Genomic DNA, 19,061 nt, shown 5'->3' on the forward strand with positions numbered 1-19,061 from the left:
ACAGGCATGCTAAATTTGAGTTTTATTTTTAAAAAACTGGCTGTTTCTCTTTTGGAGGGACTGAAAGAATGTGTCAAAAGGTCTGTCAAGTAAAAAACACAAAACATAAAAATCTGATATTCTTTTTCTAAGATATTATAGCTTGATGAAGAATTAGATACATTATTTTTAAATTCTTCCTCTCCTAATTGCCTTATCTCACAGAATCTTGCCACCATGTCATGGACAATATTGGGGGTTGGGGGAGCACAGCAGAAACTGGAAAAGGAACCAGCCTTGGAGAATAAAAGGACAGATAGGTAGAAGAGTGATACAGACAACCTCAGGTTCCCCAGAAGATGGAGTTACAAAGCAACATATCTTCAAGAATTATTCACAAATAATTTTTGCATTTTTAAACTTTTGTTAAGTCCTATTGTTAGGAATTTCTGTGCTGTACTTGCTAATGGAACAGCTAAATGTGTAGCTGCCCCTAATCCTTCCACACGTCCTACACATTTTAATAGTTCCTAACACCGTGAGTTCTATTTTTCCAGTACAGGCACCAGATACACTTCATGTCCCAACCTCCCTTGCGATCACAACGCAGACTCTCCACCTGGCTTCATGGATCCAAGGATACACCCTCAGAAGTCAGATCAGGAGCTACTGAGTGGGATCTGGGAAGCATGCGTGGGCTTCATGGGTGCAGGGTGGGGCAGAGCGCATGCACTTTGCTGGTGCAGGTGGGGCAGGGGTGGGCTGGCTCAGGGCAAAGTGTGTGCTGAGCCTGGGGCCAGTTTTTTGGGGATCACTCCTGAATTTCAGCCTAAAACCTGTTCTCCGTCTATTCTGAGGGAACCATGAGCTTTGAACTCTCTCTCAATAAGAGCTCAGTTGCCTGCTGAAACTGACTCAGAGCAGGATCTGTTGACTGCAACTAAGACCTAAGTGATTGAATTCCCTCTTGCCCTCTCCCACAATGATGAGGGGTCAGATCAAGATTTTTTCCCCTGCAGTTTCTGTGTATTTTGTTTCCAGCTCTGAATCAATCTTTACATTCTCCGATAAAAGCCCTTTTGGGTCTTAAAGGAGATGAGTTTTATTACCACTGTTTATCCACATGGGACTATCTCACTTGAGACCAAATGGGCTTCGACCATGCCAAGGGTTAATTTAGGATCTGCTGGTGGAAGAGGAAAGTGAAGCAGCAGCTTCTCCCTCCTTCGCTTTCCCTTTGTCATCCCCAGTGGCCTCCGCCTGTCTCTGTCCTCATTTCTCCTGCGCCCGTGGGCTGTGCTCTGCTGGGAACACTGAGCAGTTGTCTGAAACTCTAAAGTGTCTTCAAACCCAGAGAGGTATGACAGCTGGGACTTAAAGAGAAAGCAAATGGAAAAGGAAATATTACTGTTAAAAGTAATTTCAGTCCTTTCCTCCATGGAGGCCAAACAAGCTTGTTGGTATAGATCCGTATTCATTGATCACTTCCTGCAGCCACCATTGAAATGACTCATTCACTTCTTTCCTTTTACTCTTAAGTGAGAGTTGGCAGTGGATCAGTCCAGAAACTTGTGAAACCCTTTCCTCCCACACACTTCCTCCACCCTCCTTGGAGACCAGCACCTCCAGAGGGACCAGAAGGAGTCTCAAGTTCCCACCTTCCCTTCCAGTGCCCTCTTCAGTGTTAGCGACTTCCATATGGCAAGGGCGCTTTAGTGAACCCTTTCTAAGACCAGATGGAAATGCCCACCTGTCACAGATGTTGACTGACAGCCACTTTATTCTAGCAGAATCTAAAATCAGCCTGGTCTATATGGCGAGAGGAAAGAATAAAAAAAAGAAGGACAGGAAGAGAATGGACAGAGGGTCTGCTGAATAGCTCTTTGTTGGCTGAGAGCATTCACTGTAAGTAACCAGGCATGGGACTGGACAGCACTGTGCTTCCTACGGGCAGTCTCCATGTGTGGTTGTGTTCCCTTTTGCAGTGCCTGAGGCACAAAAAATAACAACTCAGGTTGGTCCCATGAGGCAGAGCACCTTGTCAGGTGGGCATGAGAATCTACCCACAGGAGGATGGCAAAGGCTCTCTCTCCATCTGGGAACCACCCAAGATGAGAAGGCAACTCTTAGCCATGCTGGCTCATGCCCACGTTTGCTGGGGTAGGCGTGTGGTAGCTGCAGTTTCCCATCTGTGAGTCTTTTAAAGAGAAACAAAATGGCTCCCAACCACAACCTGGGGACCCCCTACTGTTAAGGCAGGACATATAAAAATATAAAACCTAAGACAAGATTATATTCTGTGGAAGACAGAACAACAACAGCAATAACACCTTTCCCTGCAAGGGTGCCCAGCATACAGCAGGCCCTCACTGAAATGTCTGCGGAGTGATGAGAGAGAAGATGAGAACAATGACCATGAAGACACACTGCGAGATGAGTGCAAGGAAAGAAATACACTGTAAAGCACCATCCTTTGTCCTGGTGACCACGAAACAAGAGGTGGGCTTCGGCCCACGCCATGCAAAGGGCAAGCCACCCACACATGCTCCAGGGACACCAGCATGACTCCTGGCCACTGGAACAGGATGCAGCTGAGAGCCAGTCGGTATGATCCACAATAAGAATATGCAAACTCAGTCAAGGAAGGAGTCAAAACTGTCAAAAAGTTTCAGCCGCTCGCCACCCAAGAACATCTATTCATCTTGCTTAGTCATTAACAAAGGCCAGACTACAGAATTTGAGTTACCTTAAAACAGCTTCAGATACCTGCACATGTGTACAATTCACGACAGTTACTTACTAATTCAGAAAGCAAGTATGAGTCCCCCAGTGCCACAAGAATGCTGGGCCCACTTAAAAGTATTCTAGTACTAATGAAGTTAAGTTCTGCAAGTGTTTTAAAGTGGTGTGGAATAGATGTTTCACCGAAGAGGTCTTAAAGACAGGACCGCTCTCCAGTGTTGAAGTTTACAGAAATGGAGATAAAGGATAGGATGTGTTTAGATAAATTATGGAAAGCAGAACAAACTTGGAGGTTAAAAAAAAAGCCATAAAATTTCTAGAACAATCTGAAACATTAAGTAATAAAAAGAGCAGTGATGTTTCCATTACTATAGTGTTTGCTGTAAGGTATTCACCGCTTTCTACTACCTCTAATATTTGAAAAAGTAAAGATAAAATGGGTTATCTTCCTGTTGCAATAAAATTCTCACTAAATAAATAAAAATTCAGCACTTTCCATGATGTTCCAAAAAAATTGGATTGGTGGAAAGGACTTAGCATTAAAGTTTTGAGACTATTAAATATCAAGTTATGATGCTTCAATCTAGAGTGCGCTGAAATACAAAAACAAGCTCAGTTAAGAAAAAGGGGCTCTGTGTATGCTTCAAGACCGTCATGATTTCTGTGAGAACAAAAAAAGAGCAGCTGATTTGTTTTGACTGCATATGGCATTATAAGTGGCCTAACATGATGAAGTGAGCACCAGAGAGAGGAAAAGTGGGAAGAATTAAGAAACAGTCTCTACCTGTATTGAGGGGACCACATGTACACTGAATATTATATTACTAACACCAAGCAGCATGTATAAAACATTTAGTATAAAACAACTGGGATAAAACCATGTGGTGTAAAAAATAGGAAGATGCAGGAAAGAGGCAGGAGAGATGGGGGATCTGTGAAGGAAAGTTTTCTGGTGACGCTTTCATGTTTAGTTTTTGAAAGAAACAACAGACATCCCTTGGAGAAGAAAGTTCAGAAAGTATTCCAGCGGCTCTTCTTGAACCAGAGCTTAGAGCTGTCTAAGTCCATCTTCTCAAAAGTTATAACACTTTTCAGTTTTCTGTTTCAACAAGTATGGTAACCACCAAAAGTGAGGTTTTTACCTTTCTTTGGGCCTGAAACTAAAGATTACACTTAAAACGATACGGAGGCAGGTACCTGAAAAGCAGGGCCAAGGCTCTGATTTCGTGACTGGTAAAGAAATAGATCAAACTCTCGCTTGTTTCAAGTATGATTTCTAACATTCACTGTTCTTTTCTTTCTGAGGCATTGTAAGAAGGAGAGTCTTCTGAACAGCCCAGCTGACATTCTACTTTCCACAAGGAAGATAAGCCTTTATAAGCCATGTCTCTTGCCCCGCACAGCCAACAGTAACCAGTTACAGGACGGAACAGCCCGTTCAAAACACAAGGAGGAGGAGAGCAAGTCCCTGAAGGCCAGGATCAGGAAATCATGCAGTGAAAAAGTATTTTGGCTGCTATTAAGCATATGATAAGTAGAAGCCCTGGTTTCTCATCTCAGCCCATGCGGCAGCAGTGACAGCATGGGCTAGCCCACGAGGGGTCATCCTCCAGCAATGGTGTCTGTTCTTTGACCATGAGGCCCGTGGGGGAGGTGGCGGGTGCCCTGCTGAACCAGCCTGTACAGCCCTGTACACACACTGTATTCATGTTGTCCCACTACCACAATTAACAACTGAGTGAAACCAGCCAGTGACCTCTCAAGAGTTACTTCCACCTCATTCCCAGAAGTCTGACCCTAAAAAAGAAAAAGAGAATTAAAAGCCAAATTTAAATTTGAACCACTCCTCCCCTGATCAGAAGCACGGCCACAGCTTATAACACTATTATAAGAAATACACAAAGCAGAAGACTCTCCCATTGGAAACAACCTCTCTCCATATTATTTTGTGGTAAAAATACACATAAGATTTACCATTGTAGGCCAGGTGCAGTGGCTCACACCTGTAATCCCAGCACTTTGGGAGGCCAAGGCGGGCGGATCGTGAGGTCAGGAGTTCAAGACTAGCCTGGCCAACATGGTGAAACCCCAGCCCTACTAAAAAATATAAAAATTAGCCAGGTGTGGTGGTGGACACCTATAATCCCAGCTACTTGAGAGGCTGAGGCAAGAGAATAGTTTGAACCTGGGAGGCGGTGGTTACAGTGTGCCAAGATCGCACCACTGCACTCCAGTCTGGGACACAGTGAGACTCCACCTCAAAAAACAAAAAAAAGAAAAAAGATTTACCATTGTAACCATTTAGGGTGTATGGTTCAGTGGCATTAAGTACGTTCACACTGTTGTGCAACTATCACCACCACCCACCTCCAGGACTTTTTCATTTTCCTAAAGTAAAACTCTGTACCCATTAAGTAATAACTCCTCATTCCTCCCACCCGCTGACCACCACCTTTCTCCTTTCTACCTCTATGAATCTCACTACTGCACTTTCATATAAACCTGACGGCAAACAAACTCTGAAAACCGTCTGGCCACACTTTTGAAGATTGCAGACCCAAAAGATGGCAATCACAAACTTGAAATTGCTTTTTGATGCACACTACATGTTTGACGATCTTTCTCCTCTTTGCAAGGTGTCTTTATTTCACAGAAAGCATATGAAAATGCTCGTTTCCACATGTGGAAGCCCAACTCAGTGCCTGGCACACACACTTTGATTATTTCTCCTCCAGGTATGACTTTTCACCCAGCCCGTAACGTTTACAGAAATTATGTAAGGCTAAAGGGGAAAAAGCAGAATTCAAAATCCCATTTCCAGAAAGGTTACATCTGGAAAAACTTATGCACGTCTGTGTACTAAGTGCTGGAAGGAAGTCAACACCAAAAAATAAAACAGGCAAGGTCAAGCAGATGAGACTGCTCCTCGCTGTTTTGTTTGCATCACAGCAAAAGTCCCAAATAAATGACTGTAGAAAGCTGCCACGGCAGACACAGACGCGCCTTTTGTTAGGCTGCATTATTCATGTTTGAAGTCCATGAAGATGCACTTTCTTAAAGCTCCCATTTGCCACTGATTCTTCTTGCATCAGCTAAATTTAGGAAACAGTACTACAAATAATAACTTCCAAGAACTCTGTGGTACTGGTGGGGCGGGGATGGAGTGGGAGGTCAGAGTGGAGAGACAAGATTTAGCCTCTGGTTTGATTCTGTGAGACAACATGCAAATGAAAAACCTCCAACACCTGTTGGCTTCTTTCAGGTTAGTCAAAATCAGACATACACTTGACTTGTCAAACCAACAGATGAAGACTCAAAAGCTTATTTTTGTTCAAGATATTTCAGTGCAAAGCTAAAGTGGACACGGTCAGAATGTCAGATTTCCTCTAGCCATAGGGGCTGGGTTATGGGAAGGCAGTGAGGGAGATTCACTCTAGCTCCATCTCACCACTGAAAGCCCTATCAGTGCTTTCAGTTCAGCTGCAGGACTTGCTGATGTACACATTGTGACTCATGAAAACTGGGCCAGTTTCAGCAGTCACTCAAGACCAAGGCATTCCGTGGTATTACTTAATGAAGGTGAATCCTGTACAACCCATATCAAAAAACTGCCATAAGTGAAAGCTGCTGCTTAGGAATCAGTAGTAGATATTCTAGGAGCATTCTCTGTCTGTGTCATTAGAGAAAAATTTATCTTTTATAAGCATTATCTGATCACACATCTCAGCTGCTGAAAAACATTCAGTTGACTCCTCTTTGCAAAGTAGAGAAGACCCACTTCCACAGTGCTTTAGCACCTGTCCACAACCCCTTCCTGACCTCACATCCACGATGTCTCCCTCCTATACCTCCAGCTCCCCAAACTCCAGCGACCCTGGGCTGCTGTGAGTCTCCCCACATGTTCTGTGCTTTCCTGCTCCTGGCCATCCTGCCAAGTCCCTGTGGTTTCTCTCTCTGGAACAGGCTTTCTGTATGGCTCTTCTCGGTAAAATCTTCCTGACACACCCACCAGGCTCTCATGAAGCCTTCCCTCCTCTCCTTGGCCTCCCCCTCAGCAAACTTTGGCCCTGGGCTGGGCACCCACATCACCAGCAGCACATGGGCACATGGCCCTAGAGCTGAGGACTGGTGCTGTGTGAAGGGCCAGTCTCTCTCATAGACCCCAGAGTCCTTGAACACCCAGGGCTGTGCTCATCCTCTATCAGTCTCTTGGCACTTCACTCCTGTTAATGGTTCCAAATGAAGAAATGAATCATGGGGAGGGATGTGCCATTTCAGAATTTTACCCAATGTGCCCTGACAGCGCTACTCCCAGACTGGCTACGGCACCTGCAGGTAGCCCTGGTGTCACCGTCCAGCATAGGCTGCCAGTGCCAGGGCCTCATTGGGCCTGTGCCTCCAACTTCGTTTTCCTCCATGCTGTAAACGGGGCTCTGCTGGACATGGTGAATGCACTCTCCCACATGGAAAACCATGATAGGCACAGACAAAGCAAATATGCCAGGCATTTTAGGGGCTGCATTAAACTGGGGGCTACCCAGCCCCAAGCTTCAGATCTGGCCTGTGCTCCTAGAAGCTCTTAGGTTCCTCTCAGTAGTGCTCCTGTTGCCCAGCAGCAAAGCCCAGGGTGGGTGAACTAGGGCCCATGTTCACGGGGGCAGAGCTGTGCCCACTGATTTACGTATTGTCTGTGGCTCCTTACCTCATGGTGGAGGGTAGAGTAGCAGCAGAAGTCTCCAAAGGCCCAACTACTTACTATCTGCACCCTGACAGACAAAGCATGCCAAGACCCAGTCTAGACAGTCCCATTTCACAAAGTCATTCTGATGGCTGGCAGCTGTTTTGCATGTCCCATTGGTCTTCTACAATTAAATGACATCTGATATGGCACACTATCTTCTTAGAATTGCAACACTCTTAATCTGCAGTTGTGCTCAGTTCTCTTCTTTACTCTGATGCAGACAGGGACAGGATTTCCCTTGAGCACAGGACTTTAAACAAGGAAAGTCAATGCAATGTGTGAAAAATGCTAAGTGCAGTGCCAGAACACAGTAGATGCTCAATAAATGGGAGTTGATAGGATTGTTGCCAGTGGCTCTCCCTCAAGGGCAATCCCACGTGTGTAATTACCAGCAGAGATGCAGCATGGCACACACCAGGCTGCAGAAACCCAGGCCAGATGACTCTCCAGGCCCCAGCAGGGAGAGGGCCATACTGCTCTTCAAGCTGTGTGCTGCACCTAACTTCCTGAGCCAGCCTCTCCTTCCCAGTAGAACGTGACAGCCTGCCTCAAACACAGCTCCCTCCTCAGGGGGGCACCTAGCACTGCTGGGAACATACTGCCTCTTTTGTAGTTGGCTAAGCCAGTGAGCTCTCGGAGCCCCTCGCTGGTGATGGAATGGTCCACCAGCTGCAGGTGGGTTACGGGCTTTGTAGACTGCTGCTTGTCTTCAGGCTTGGACACAATCTGCAGCATCTAGGAAGCCCTTTCTAAACAGCATGGACAATCCCTCCAGCTGAACACCACAGCCTCCCTCTGGGATCACACTCTAGATGCCATCTTGAGGAGGAGGCAAACACTAACCCAGAGCAGACTGCTGCCCTCCAGGACTGGCCAGTTCTGTGTGGGCAGGGCTGAGGCTCAGGACATGCAAAGACTGGATGTGGTAAGGGCCACAGGAGCTCAGAGCAGAAAGAACATCCATGGGTTGGGAGGGTAGAAGAAGTGAGAACAGTAGTTCTGCTGTCCCTCCTCAACACCAGGATGGATACCCCTCTGTAGTGGGAGTAAGTGAATATTAGATATTTGCTGCATTCCTGTGCTCTGAAGCACTCACTGCCTCATGTCCATGGTAGCAGCTGTGGGTGGGAGGGCGTGTTCCTTGCTCTGCTTAAGGACCAGCAGATCAGTGCTCCAGCACATCCCTGGGAAGGGGTGGCACTTCTCCAAGCCCCTCACCCTGTCCCTGCCTGCCATTGCAGTCTGATGGGCAATTTTTATTTGACAGCCTCTTCCACCATGGCACAGAAGAAGGCCGTAGGTCACCTTAGTCAGAGTCCATGTGGGGAAACATAGGGGAAAAGATCACCCCAGTCACCAAGGAGGCCAGAGGACATTCACTGGAGTAGGTGGCCGTGGCAACAGCCATCCAAACATGCGGCTGCAAGCGCACTGCTGAAGTAGGGGTAGCCAGCCGCAGAGGCTCTCATCAGAAAGGCAGGAAACCTCAGCTTAAAGGAGCAGTTTCAAAAACCAAAAACACTAGGAAACGTTATCCTCCTTTTCTAGCCATGAGATCTTTTTTTTTAAGGGAATAGGGTGGAGCCATTCCATAATGCAACTTAATTGCATTCTAGATCTACTCTCAATCGACAATCATTCAGAGGATATTTGGAATTGCTTTTTCCACTTGGGTGCTATGGGGGCTGATCTCCTGGAGCAGGGTAGGTCATAAAATAAATATACTTGATTTGTAACTATTCTACTCCAACTAGACTCTGCCTCCTCCCAGGTCAGTATAGCTAAAATGATCCTTGAATTGCTCTGCTTAAAAATAGTTTCCAAGAGTAGGAGTCTCCAGCCAAGGTTTGAGCTCTGCTCTGTCTGCCCTAGAGTTACAAATTGACAGGGAAGTCTGTGGCTTTGCAGCCATTCTAAGATGGCAAAAGGATGCCCTACAGGCCACTTCCCCTGCATCCTCTCCTTGCACCGGTAGTGGCTGCACCTCTCATGGAAGGAGCCAAGGGCCTTGTGGATTAACCCCCATTAGCTGGGGAAAAATCTAAGAAGGAAAAGTTGGACCTCAAGAGAAAGAGACTCTAACTCAGATTTCAGATGCACCTACTTCCTTCCCATGCCTAGAACTTCCACCATGAATTTCATTTGCTTTCCCATGGAAAAAGAGGGCCAGAGCTAGCTGGTGATGCCCCCTGCTCAGTGATGAATGCTGAAACCTGATGCTTGCACTAGTTGTGGTGATAACTGAAAGGAGAGAAATAATTTCTCAATTCAAACCTAGGGTTTGACACTGCCCACCCCAACACACACAGAGAGAGAGAGAGAGAGAGAGATCTTTAAAACATCCCAGGGAGTCTGGCCACATGGAAGGGAACACATTTTTAAAAGCATGGACAGAGTTTGTTCACAGCCTGTACTAAGGTGATGAAACTAGCTGGGTGCTATTGCTTCACTCTCAGAGTTTTAAAATAAGGTCTGATCACTTCCTTGCAGGTGTGGGCAGATGCAAGGTCCACCTGCATTGCTTAGCAGGCAATGATTATTCAGAGCACCTGAAAACAGCAGAATTTGCTTAAACCAGTCTTTGGTAAACTAGGGCATATTTAAATCATTATTTTTCTTATGGCTAAAAACAACAATGGTGCCCAGAGAGCCCTTTAACCTGGATTTGAGTCTAATCAACCTACCCACTTTAACTTCCCATTCAAACTTCTGATTGCAGACTTGAAGGCCCTCCCCACCAAGTAGCCAAAACCCACAGGATCTCCCTGGAGTAGATGTCCTCTCACACCACCACCAGCACCACCACCACCACCACCAGGATGCTTGGGCTTTCTGCTAGTCAACCAGCCACACATGGTGCCCTCCTGACCCAGAACCAGAAACACCCTTTCCCTCCATAGATGCTCTCCATGGATAGTCTCCTCAGTTGTTTCTATCAAACTAAGCCTCTTGTCTTTCAAACTCCTTACAGAACTGCATCTTCTCTGAAAGCACTCCAGACTTGCTATGCATGTCACCTAGTCTCCCCTTTCCAGTAGCCACAGCACCTAAAACAGCCACACAAGAGGGTCTTTTCGGGTTGGGGTGACTGAGAAGCTGCAGAATCTCAGCATAGGGGAAGCAAAACACAAACCCTACACTGGAGCCAGAGTACCCTGAGGCACCCCTGCAGGAAACCCCAAGGACTGTACTCAGAAGAGCTGAGACTAACCAGAACCCACACAAGGGGTTACAGGAGTAACAAAGATGTGTCTGTCTCACAACATACATGTGGCAGCTGATGAGACCATGTGTTCACAGGCTGTGAATGCTGTCACATAATACCATATAAAAGCAAGACGCTGGAGGATGGCCCCACTATCTTCCCCTGGTCATGCTTCCTAGCATTTTCTTGCATGGTTTTATTCAACAGCGCTTCCTTCATACACTGTGATACTGTGATGCTCAAATCTTCGTGTCCTGCCTAGACCTCTCTCCTGAGCCCGGGATCTGTATTTCTATCCACTGTGAGTATCACACGAATGTTCCACCCATGACTGAGCTTGGTCCCTTTCTTCTACCCAGCTCTGCTTCCTGGAGCACTCACATCCCTGGTGGCACAGCCATGCTTACTGACAGCCTAATTAGCTGTACCCTCAAGCATCCCTGACTCCCCTGCCTGAGAAGTGACTTTCTGTCTGTATTTTGAAGCTGTCAGATGAGGTCCCTGAGTTTATAGCTGTTAAACTTCTTGATGAATTTTTCCTTTTTTTATTTATGTAGTTTCCCTCTTTACCCTAATTATTATTTTTTCTTTTGCCTTCAATTCCATTTTATTACATAAAAAATATTGCTATGCCATCTTCCTTTTGCTTGATTCTTGCTAGAGAATCTTTCCCCCTTCTTTGATTTTCAACCTTGTTATGTCACTTTATGGAAGATTTTCAGATCAAATCTGACTCTTTTACTCCTAAAAAATATCCAGTCCCCAGCATCCCAGTTTAGACTCTCATCCCTTCTAACCAGGCCTACTTCAAGAGCTTCTGAGAATCTCTGGGGTACTCACCTCTCTCACTCCATTCCATCCTTGAGGCAACATCCTCTAAAAGAAATCTGAATGTGTCACCTGGCTTTGTTACGTATCTTTGCTGGATCTCTGTTTACTGCAGGATGAAGCTCAGACTCCTCAGCTTAACAAACAATGTCTTTGCTAGTCTGCTTGGAGCCTGCTTTTCCAGTCTGGCTACCCTGGCGAGCTCTCAAGAGTGCCAGGACACACCTTCTCCTTGTATGCCCATGCCTTAGTGCACTCTGTGCCTCTGCACATACCGCTTTCTCTCCCCACAATCCCACCTCCAACTCAACTATCTATCATCTCCATTACTGCCTAGCAAATGTGTATTATCATTAGGACCACACCAAACTTTCACCTTGGTGAAGCTTTGCTGTCTGCCAGTGTTAGCCGCTTCCCCTGGGTGCCCAGGGCCCTTGCCTCTGCTATGCACTTTTAAGGATTTACATGCCTCTCTCTCCTTAATGCTGGAGCACATCTCACTTCTCTTCGTATTTTATCCCCAGTTCCTGCTACAAGGAGGTGTTCAATAAGTGTTTGCTGAGTCTGGAGGGATAATAACTTCCAACATAGCCAAAAGGAGAACTGAAGACAGCACCACCCTCACCCTGCTGTACTGACCACCCTCTCCACTCTATCATCAGGTGGGGCTCACCTCCCCCTCCCTGACCTGCCCTGAAGCACTACTCCGATAGAAGACATACGCCTCATCCTCTCTCCCCAGAGTCAAACAGCACTAGTCCTACGAGGCTGCCTCAACACCCCCTCTTTACAAAGTCTTCCCCAAATCTCCCAGCCCATGGCCATGCAGCCCCTGCATGGACTGACAGAGCTCGTGCCGTGTAGGACAGGCGCTTTGGGACTCACAGGCAACCTGGCTGCAGTGGCGTCTGTGCACACTACACTCTGTTGAAGCATGGAGGAGCCCACATGCTACATGCTTCTCCTAAGACCTTGGTTTGGAGATCGTGGCAGATCTTGCCCCTCACACATTCCCCACCAAGGACAGTGTAAAATGCAAACCAGGAAACCTACTCCAAGAATGCAGTACTCCATACACCTGTGCCAGGTACTTGCTCAAAAAGAGCAGTCAGGAGGAAACGTTCAGCCACCAGGACTTCACACAAAGGCAAAATCTAGAGTGTTCTGCAAAACGTTTCAGTTGTAAGGAGAGGCTGGTCAGTGAGTAAAAGCCCTAGAGAGAAGGTCCCCAGCTGAAGGACAGGGTACCTCTAGGAAGCCAGGCCAAAAGAGATCTTCCATTTAGAAATTTAAAAAACCGTTTCCGCCCTAGACTTGTTAAGTACTGGAAGATCTCAAGCCCTCTGAGTCTGGCTATGCAGGAGTTCTCGCTCTAGGGCTCCATTTGCAAGTGAGTCTGTGGCAGCAGGACCAGTAGGCGGAGGGGCCGCCTTCACACACCTGACTGCCACACAGGGAACTTAGATACAGCCTGCTTCAAGAAAGAGTGATTACTAGACAGTTTTCGATCCCTGTGATAATCATTTCTATTTGAGTCATATCTATTTAAATCTGGGGTTGGCTTCAAACAAATTTGTCTCAACACATGAAAGCTGCTGCAAGCTTTTGGTACAGAAAGTACCACTGATTCTGGGCGGCTTCAAAGAGGTTTTCCTAGAGAGGTGAAAACAACTGAGGTGTGCTGGAAATAACTCTCAATCTGAAAACCATTCCAGGTCAAACAGCAACTGGTTTTCAAAAGACCTGGACCTTTCTAGCAACTTCATAGCCACAGTGTTTATCGGTGAGATAACTGAATTCACCTATGCTGGAAACAATGGCCAACGCAAATAGGAAATCTTGCCTAGTTCTTCAAGCTGCATCCCCAGGGGATCTGTGAGTCCTAAAAAGGGCAGATTCATTTCATGTCCAATCAATCGGGTAGAAGTGGAGCACACAGGAAATAAAGTATAGACCATTAAAGATGTGCCTTGGGCCATTTTCTCCCTCTGAAGATTAAGATGACTGAAATAAAGTGGATGACATACTTGCTTTGTACCCATTGGCCATGGACAACAGGATGTAGCATGCCTGACATCACATATCACACGTGAATCTATGAACACAGCACAGCCAAACACAGATCGTCTTCCAGCCAGGCCTGAATATTCAAATGAAATCTACCTGTCACTATCAGACACCCAGAGCATGGCCCAAAGACCCCCTTCCCTTCTTTCTCTCCCTCTCTTCACTTGAATAGATACTTGGACATGATCTTATTGTGACAAATAAATTCAAGATTTTTTTATTTTTTTATTTTTATTGTTTTTTTTTTTGAGGCGGAGTTTCGCTCTTGTTACCTAGGCTGGAATGCAATGGCGCAATCTCGGCTCACCGCAACCTCCGCCTCCTGGGTTCAGGCGATTCTCCTGCCTCAGCCTCCAGAGTAGCTGGGATTACAGGCATGCGCCACCATGCCCAGCTAATTTTTTGTATTTTTAGTAGAGACGGGGTTTCACCATGTTGACCAGGATGGTCTCGATCGCTTGACCTCGTGATCCACCCGCCTCGGCCTCCCAAAGTGCTGGGATTACAGGCTTGAGCCACCGTGCCCAGCCAAGATTTTTTTAAAAATAGAGGAAAACGTGGAAATCACCCTTCCTCCCTCCCCTCCCATTCTACTTCTCTAGGAAATAACTATTTTGAGGAGTCTGGCATGATCCTTTCAAACCCTTATCTGTGCATTATCATGCATATAAATGTAATACAGAAATACACTACTGACTTTAAATTTTACATAAATGTGATTATATTATGGGTATCATCCTATAACTTGTTTCTTTTTCTTAACAATGGACTTAACCCTGTGAACACAGAGACATCTTCTCCTTGTTGAATTGCTGCCGAGTATTCCTATTTATTTATTTATGAGACAGAGTTTCACTCTTGTTGCCCAGGCTAGAGAGCAATGGCGCAATCTCAGCTCACCACAACCTCTGCCTCTTGGGTTCAAGCGATTCTCCTGCCTCAGGCTCCCGAGCAGCTGGGATTACAGGCATGTACCACCACACCTGGCTAATTTTATATTTTTAATAGAGACAGGGCTTCTCCATGTTGGTCAGGCTGGTCTCAAACTCCCGACCTCAGGTGATCCACCCGCCTCAGCCTCCCAAAGTGCTGGGATTACAGATGTGAGCCACCACGCCTGGCCCCGAGTATTCCTTAATATGGATGAACCATAGCTGACCACTACCCTTGTGCTGAATATGTGGGTTGGCTCCAATTTTTTGTCATTACAAACAGGGCTGCCATGAATGGCTGCACGCTTGAACATCTGTACACATCTGTGTGTATGAGCTGCATGGCTTTGAGGCTTTGTCCTCCTTGTGCGTGGAGAAGTGCAACCTACAGCTTCTGAGACTTGCAGGTTCTGAACAGGAGAGACCCTGGGCCCTGAGAGCTGAGGCCTGCTGTGGTCACCTGGTGAAAACCTAGAGCTGGAGATGACAGCCCACATGTTAGCCTCAGTGACTGCTGGAGAAGGATCTCCCTTTACAACCAGAACATAAGTCCCTATGCCCTGAATGTCCTCTCAGCTCTTCCTAATGATAATAATCTCCATGAAGGCTATGACAACATTTCTACCCGCTCCGTGCCCACCCTGGCATGGGGCTTGGCCATGGCAAATCCTGCTTTAATTGACTGTCACTGTCTGTGTCTTGGATGCATGGTCCTCCTGTAGGGCCAAGCTTTTAATGCCAACCAAAGGTAGCTCTCTAGAGATCAATTAGAAAGCCGCAGGAGCTGCACAGGGGATTACTGGTTGTAATAACTTAGGAAGGGATCACTCTGAACCAGAGGCCACAGCAGCTCTGTAGAACAGGACAACCACAGGCGCCCCTGCTTACCAAACAAGTGAGGAACTACACAGACAGCCAAAATAAGTGAGGCTGCAGTGCACTAATCAGATCCTCTGGCTTCACAAATGGTTCATGATAAATCATTCTTGACCTGATTCTACTTTCACAGCCCTAATGAGCCACAAGTGACCAAAGACATGATTTCTCACTTTCATCAGCAGACATCTACAGAGGGGTGCCTATGAGCTGGATCCAAGCTGAGTGCTGCGAGGACCAGAGAAACCCCAGCATGGTAGCTACCTGTGTGGGCTTGCAGGCCAGCTTGGGAGACCGATGTGGGCTATGAATACTTAACGTCATCAAGCACAGGTTAAATGGATGCTTATTATACTATAGAGACAGTGACAGCGCACACGTAACTCATAGCCCAACCGAGAGTATGAACTGCAGATACTACAGAAAAGGGGCAGAATTCCTGAGCTTGGAGGGCCCTGACAGTGTCCCTCTGAGAGTTAGGAGAGCTGGGGCTGAGTTCAGAGGGAGGGGAGAATTTGTGTGGGCAACAGAGGGTGGAAAGAGAGGATAGAGGATACATACATGCCTTCTTCAACTTTAAACACCCTTTATCCTCTTGCTTCTGGCTTGCTTTACATTTGGGAAGCCAACAAAACTTTTGTTCAAGAGAAATGGGGTGGATCAGCAGAGGAACATGTGGCAGGAAACCAGGATCCCTCCAGGAGCCCTCAGATTCAGGGTCATGTGGCCACTGGGCACAGATCCAGGGAAAAAGGATGGGGCCATCCAAGCAGACTGGGTGTCTCACCTTGCTGATTTTCCTCATCAATAAGCAGGTAAATAAAGACAGCAGTACAGCCATACAGATAACAACCAGAGGAAGAGGCCAACTACAAACAGAACTAACACAGTTAAAGTCTTGGCATCAACACTTCAAAAAAATGTCTTTAGTGTTAAAAGAAATATAATCACCAAGAATAAATGTCTACATATGAAAACATCCCATTCTTTTAAAAATACTGTAAATGGTTCACACTGAAAACAGAAAATACTCAAGCTGAACTCTAGATCATAAAATCAAGTATAAATCATTTTTTCTCTACTTGATCCTATAATATAATCTTACAATATGTGTCATTTTAAAAAGGGTAAGATTCTTCATTTTATAACTTAGTGAAGGCAGGAGAATACTTCTTAAAACTTTTTTTTTTTTTTTTTGGTTAATAGTGAGAAATCATTTTGTTTCCTGCAGGTGCTCCGGTTAAATACACAGAATGAAAAATGAAACACTGAAATTTTTACATTAGAAAGAGTTCTGTTTCTTTTTTCAGGGGAAGGGAGAAACCTTTCATTGCTCAATATTATTTTCTCAGCAACTACAAACAATATCGGGTTTCTAATTTGAAAAATCACTGTCTTTGCAAAATGAGTTTTCACCAGCCCTCAAACCTGGAGCCATCGGTAGACGCTGAAGACACTGCTCCAACCCATCCCCACAAATAAGGAAACATTTTTGAGCAAACACAAGCAACTCCCTGACAAAGTCCTAAGCATGGAATCAGGCGAAGGAGGGTTTTGTTTTTTCCTCTACAACAGGTCTGGGCGTACTTTCTACTGTAACTAATATATGTGGCAATAATTTGCCACCATTGTACTAGTGTCATGTGCTCCAAAGTTTTGACACCAAAAGTGTAGTTTCGAAGGGCTATGGCTGGCAGGAAGACCCTTGCTCTGTAGTGAGAAGGCCTCGGTTCCAGCCCTGGACCTACCACTTGCTGACAGATGATGTGAGAAGTCACCTAGCCTGGATATACTATAGAGGCCCCAAAATACCACCATCCACCTTGCTGGACTGAGAGTTCTCAGAGAAAGTCATGTCCTGGCATTCTCTACCAGCAGGAATGGCATGAACCACATTTTCTGAATTGCTAGGCATCATCAAAGGCTCAAATGTCTCCAGATCAATGGCAGAAAAATGATCTCATTCTCTGGGCTTCCACAGACTCTGTTCCTATGAGATGTGCCACCTGCTCTGAGCCACAGCTCTTCTCTCACTGTCATTAATATTTATAAAGCAGCTACAATGCATATCTTGTTCATATACTAAAGGCTCTGCCAGGGAAGATCTTGGAACAAACTCATTTCTGTTACCCGCAGTACCTGCCCCAAGGCCTAGAACATAGTAGGAGCTCAAGAAATGAATAAATTAGTAACCCTTTGTCTTCAAAGGGAAGAACCATCTGGAAAGAGACGGGATGTGTGAAGAGGGTATTTGCAGCAAATAACAGCAAAAATCTTGCTTATTAAAAGTAAAGAAGAAAAACGCTCTGTGCTGGTGATGGCATGGGGGGCAAGGCACTTTCATACACTGCTAGTACAAGCACAAATAGCACAAGCTTTTCCAAAGGTGATCTGGTAAGCTCTACTAATATCACTAAGGCTATCAGGAACATCAGCTGTGCTAGGAGAGGACTGAGGCAGTGGGGCCTGCTGAGAAAATCCCCCGTCTGGGAGAGGAGTCCCAACTTCCCATCAAGCTACTCAGATAGCCATGGGATCCCAGGCAAGTCCTTTCATGTCTCCCCAACGTCCAGGTTTCTCTCCACCCAATGATGGAGTCAGGCTTGCAGATCTCTAGACCCTGTTTAGCTGGGATTTCTCTCAGAGAGAGAGGGGTAGAGAAGTGGGGTAGAGAAATGGGTCAGAGCTCTTCAGAACCTCAGATGTGAATATAGGGCTGACAAGAGAGCTTGAAGGTCCCCAGGTTTCTGTTATGTTTCTAAGATACTCATTCTGGAAGGTCTACTCCTCAGCTACTCTTCTGAAGAGGTACTAATTGGAGACACCGGCCTCTTTCCCTTGGCTGACCACCTCAACCCACTATGGTCCAGTGAGTAAACACATATTGTCTCATCCACCCAAGACTCATCAGAGACCACCCAGCCACTCCGTGGCCAGAGACAAGGCACAGCCTCTGAAGGCTGAGAACAGCACCTTCTATTTTCTTTTTCCAGCCAGGCTGCTAGGAAGACTACAGGATGCTGTGAACACTATTTTGGGAAACGCAATCCCTAACAAATTACCCAAATAATAGAGTCAGATCTAATCCAACCCAAAGCAACCAAGTCACAAGTTCCTCAGCTCCTTCCTAAGTAAAATCAGTAAGTGCCTAAGGACTAAAGTTGTCTTCGTCAGATCTTTCACAGTGGGTGCATTTCGTAGCATGGTCATTGGTCAGGAGTTGTGACAGGTTACAGATCGTTACCTCCAGAGAGGAAGGAACAGGCTCAAAAACTGTACAACCTTCCATTCTGCCAATGGCAGGTTCTCACAACAAAACAAGTAAAACAAGATTGAAAGGTGGCAGTCTGTATGAAGGCAGCCTCAGCCAGCAACAAGCCCAGGGTGGTACTGTCCCCTCCCTCCCAGGTGGGACGGCCCAGTTGCTGTGCTAGCAACCCTCTGGGCCAGTGCTCACCCGGGAGGCTCCCATGTGGGCCTCCTTACCTGGATCTCATCTGGATCCCCTGAATTTCACAGGACCTGTTCCAGGGGGGTCTCAGTAGGAGGCACATCACATAAGCAAGCACATAAAATGATTCCCGGCTCACAAAAGCTGATACATGTTGCACAACAGGGCTTTCAAGACTTTATTCCGACAACACAGCCGTGAACCTTCCAGAGAGGAATAAAGTGCACTACATTTTCTAAC

At 46.2% G+C, this 19,061-nt stretch overlaps 1 protein-coding gene across 6 annotated transcripts in view; it reads right to left on the bottom strand.

The window, feature by feature from the left end:
• DUSP22 (dual specificity phosphatase 22) overlaps positions 1–19,061 on the bottom strand; it is a 58,849-nt gene that overhangs the window by 16,405 nt on the left and 23,383 nt on the right. The gene's annotated exons all lie outside the window — the stretch shown is intronic.

The sequence above is a fragment of the Callithrix jacchus genome, chromosome 4 (assembly GCF_049354715.1).
Source record: "Callithrix jacchus isolate 240 chromosome 4, calJac240_pri, whole genome shotgun sequence".
NCBI lineage: Eukaryota > Metazoa > Chordata > Mammalia > Primates > Cebidae > Callithrix > Callithrix jacchus.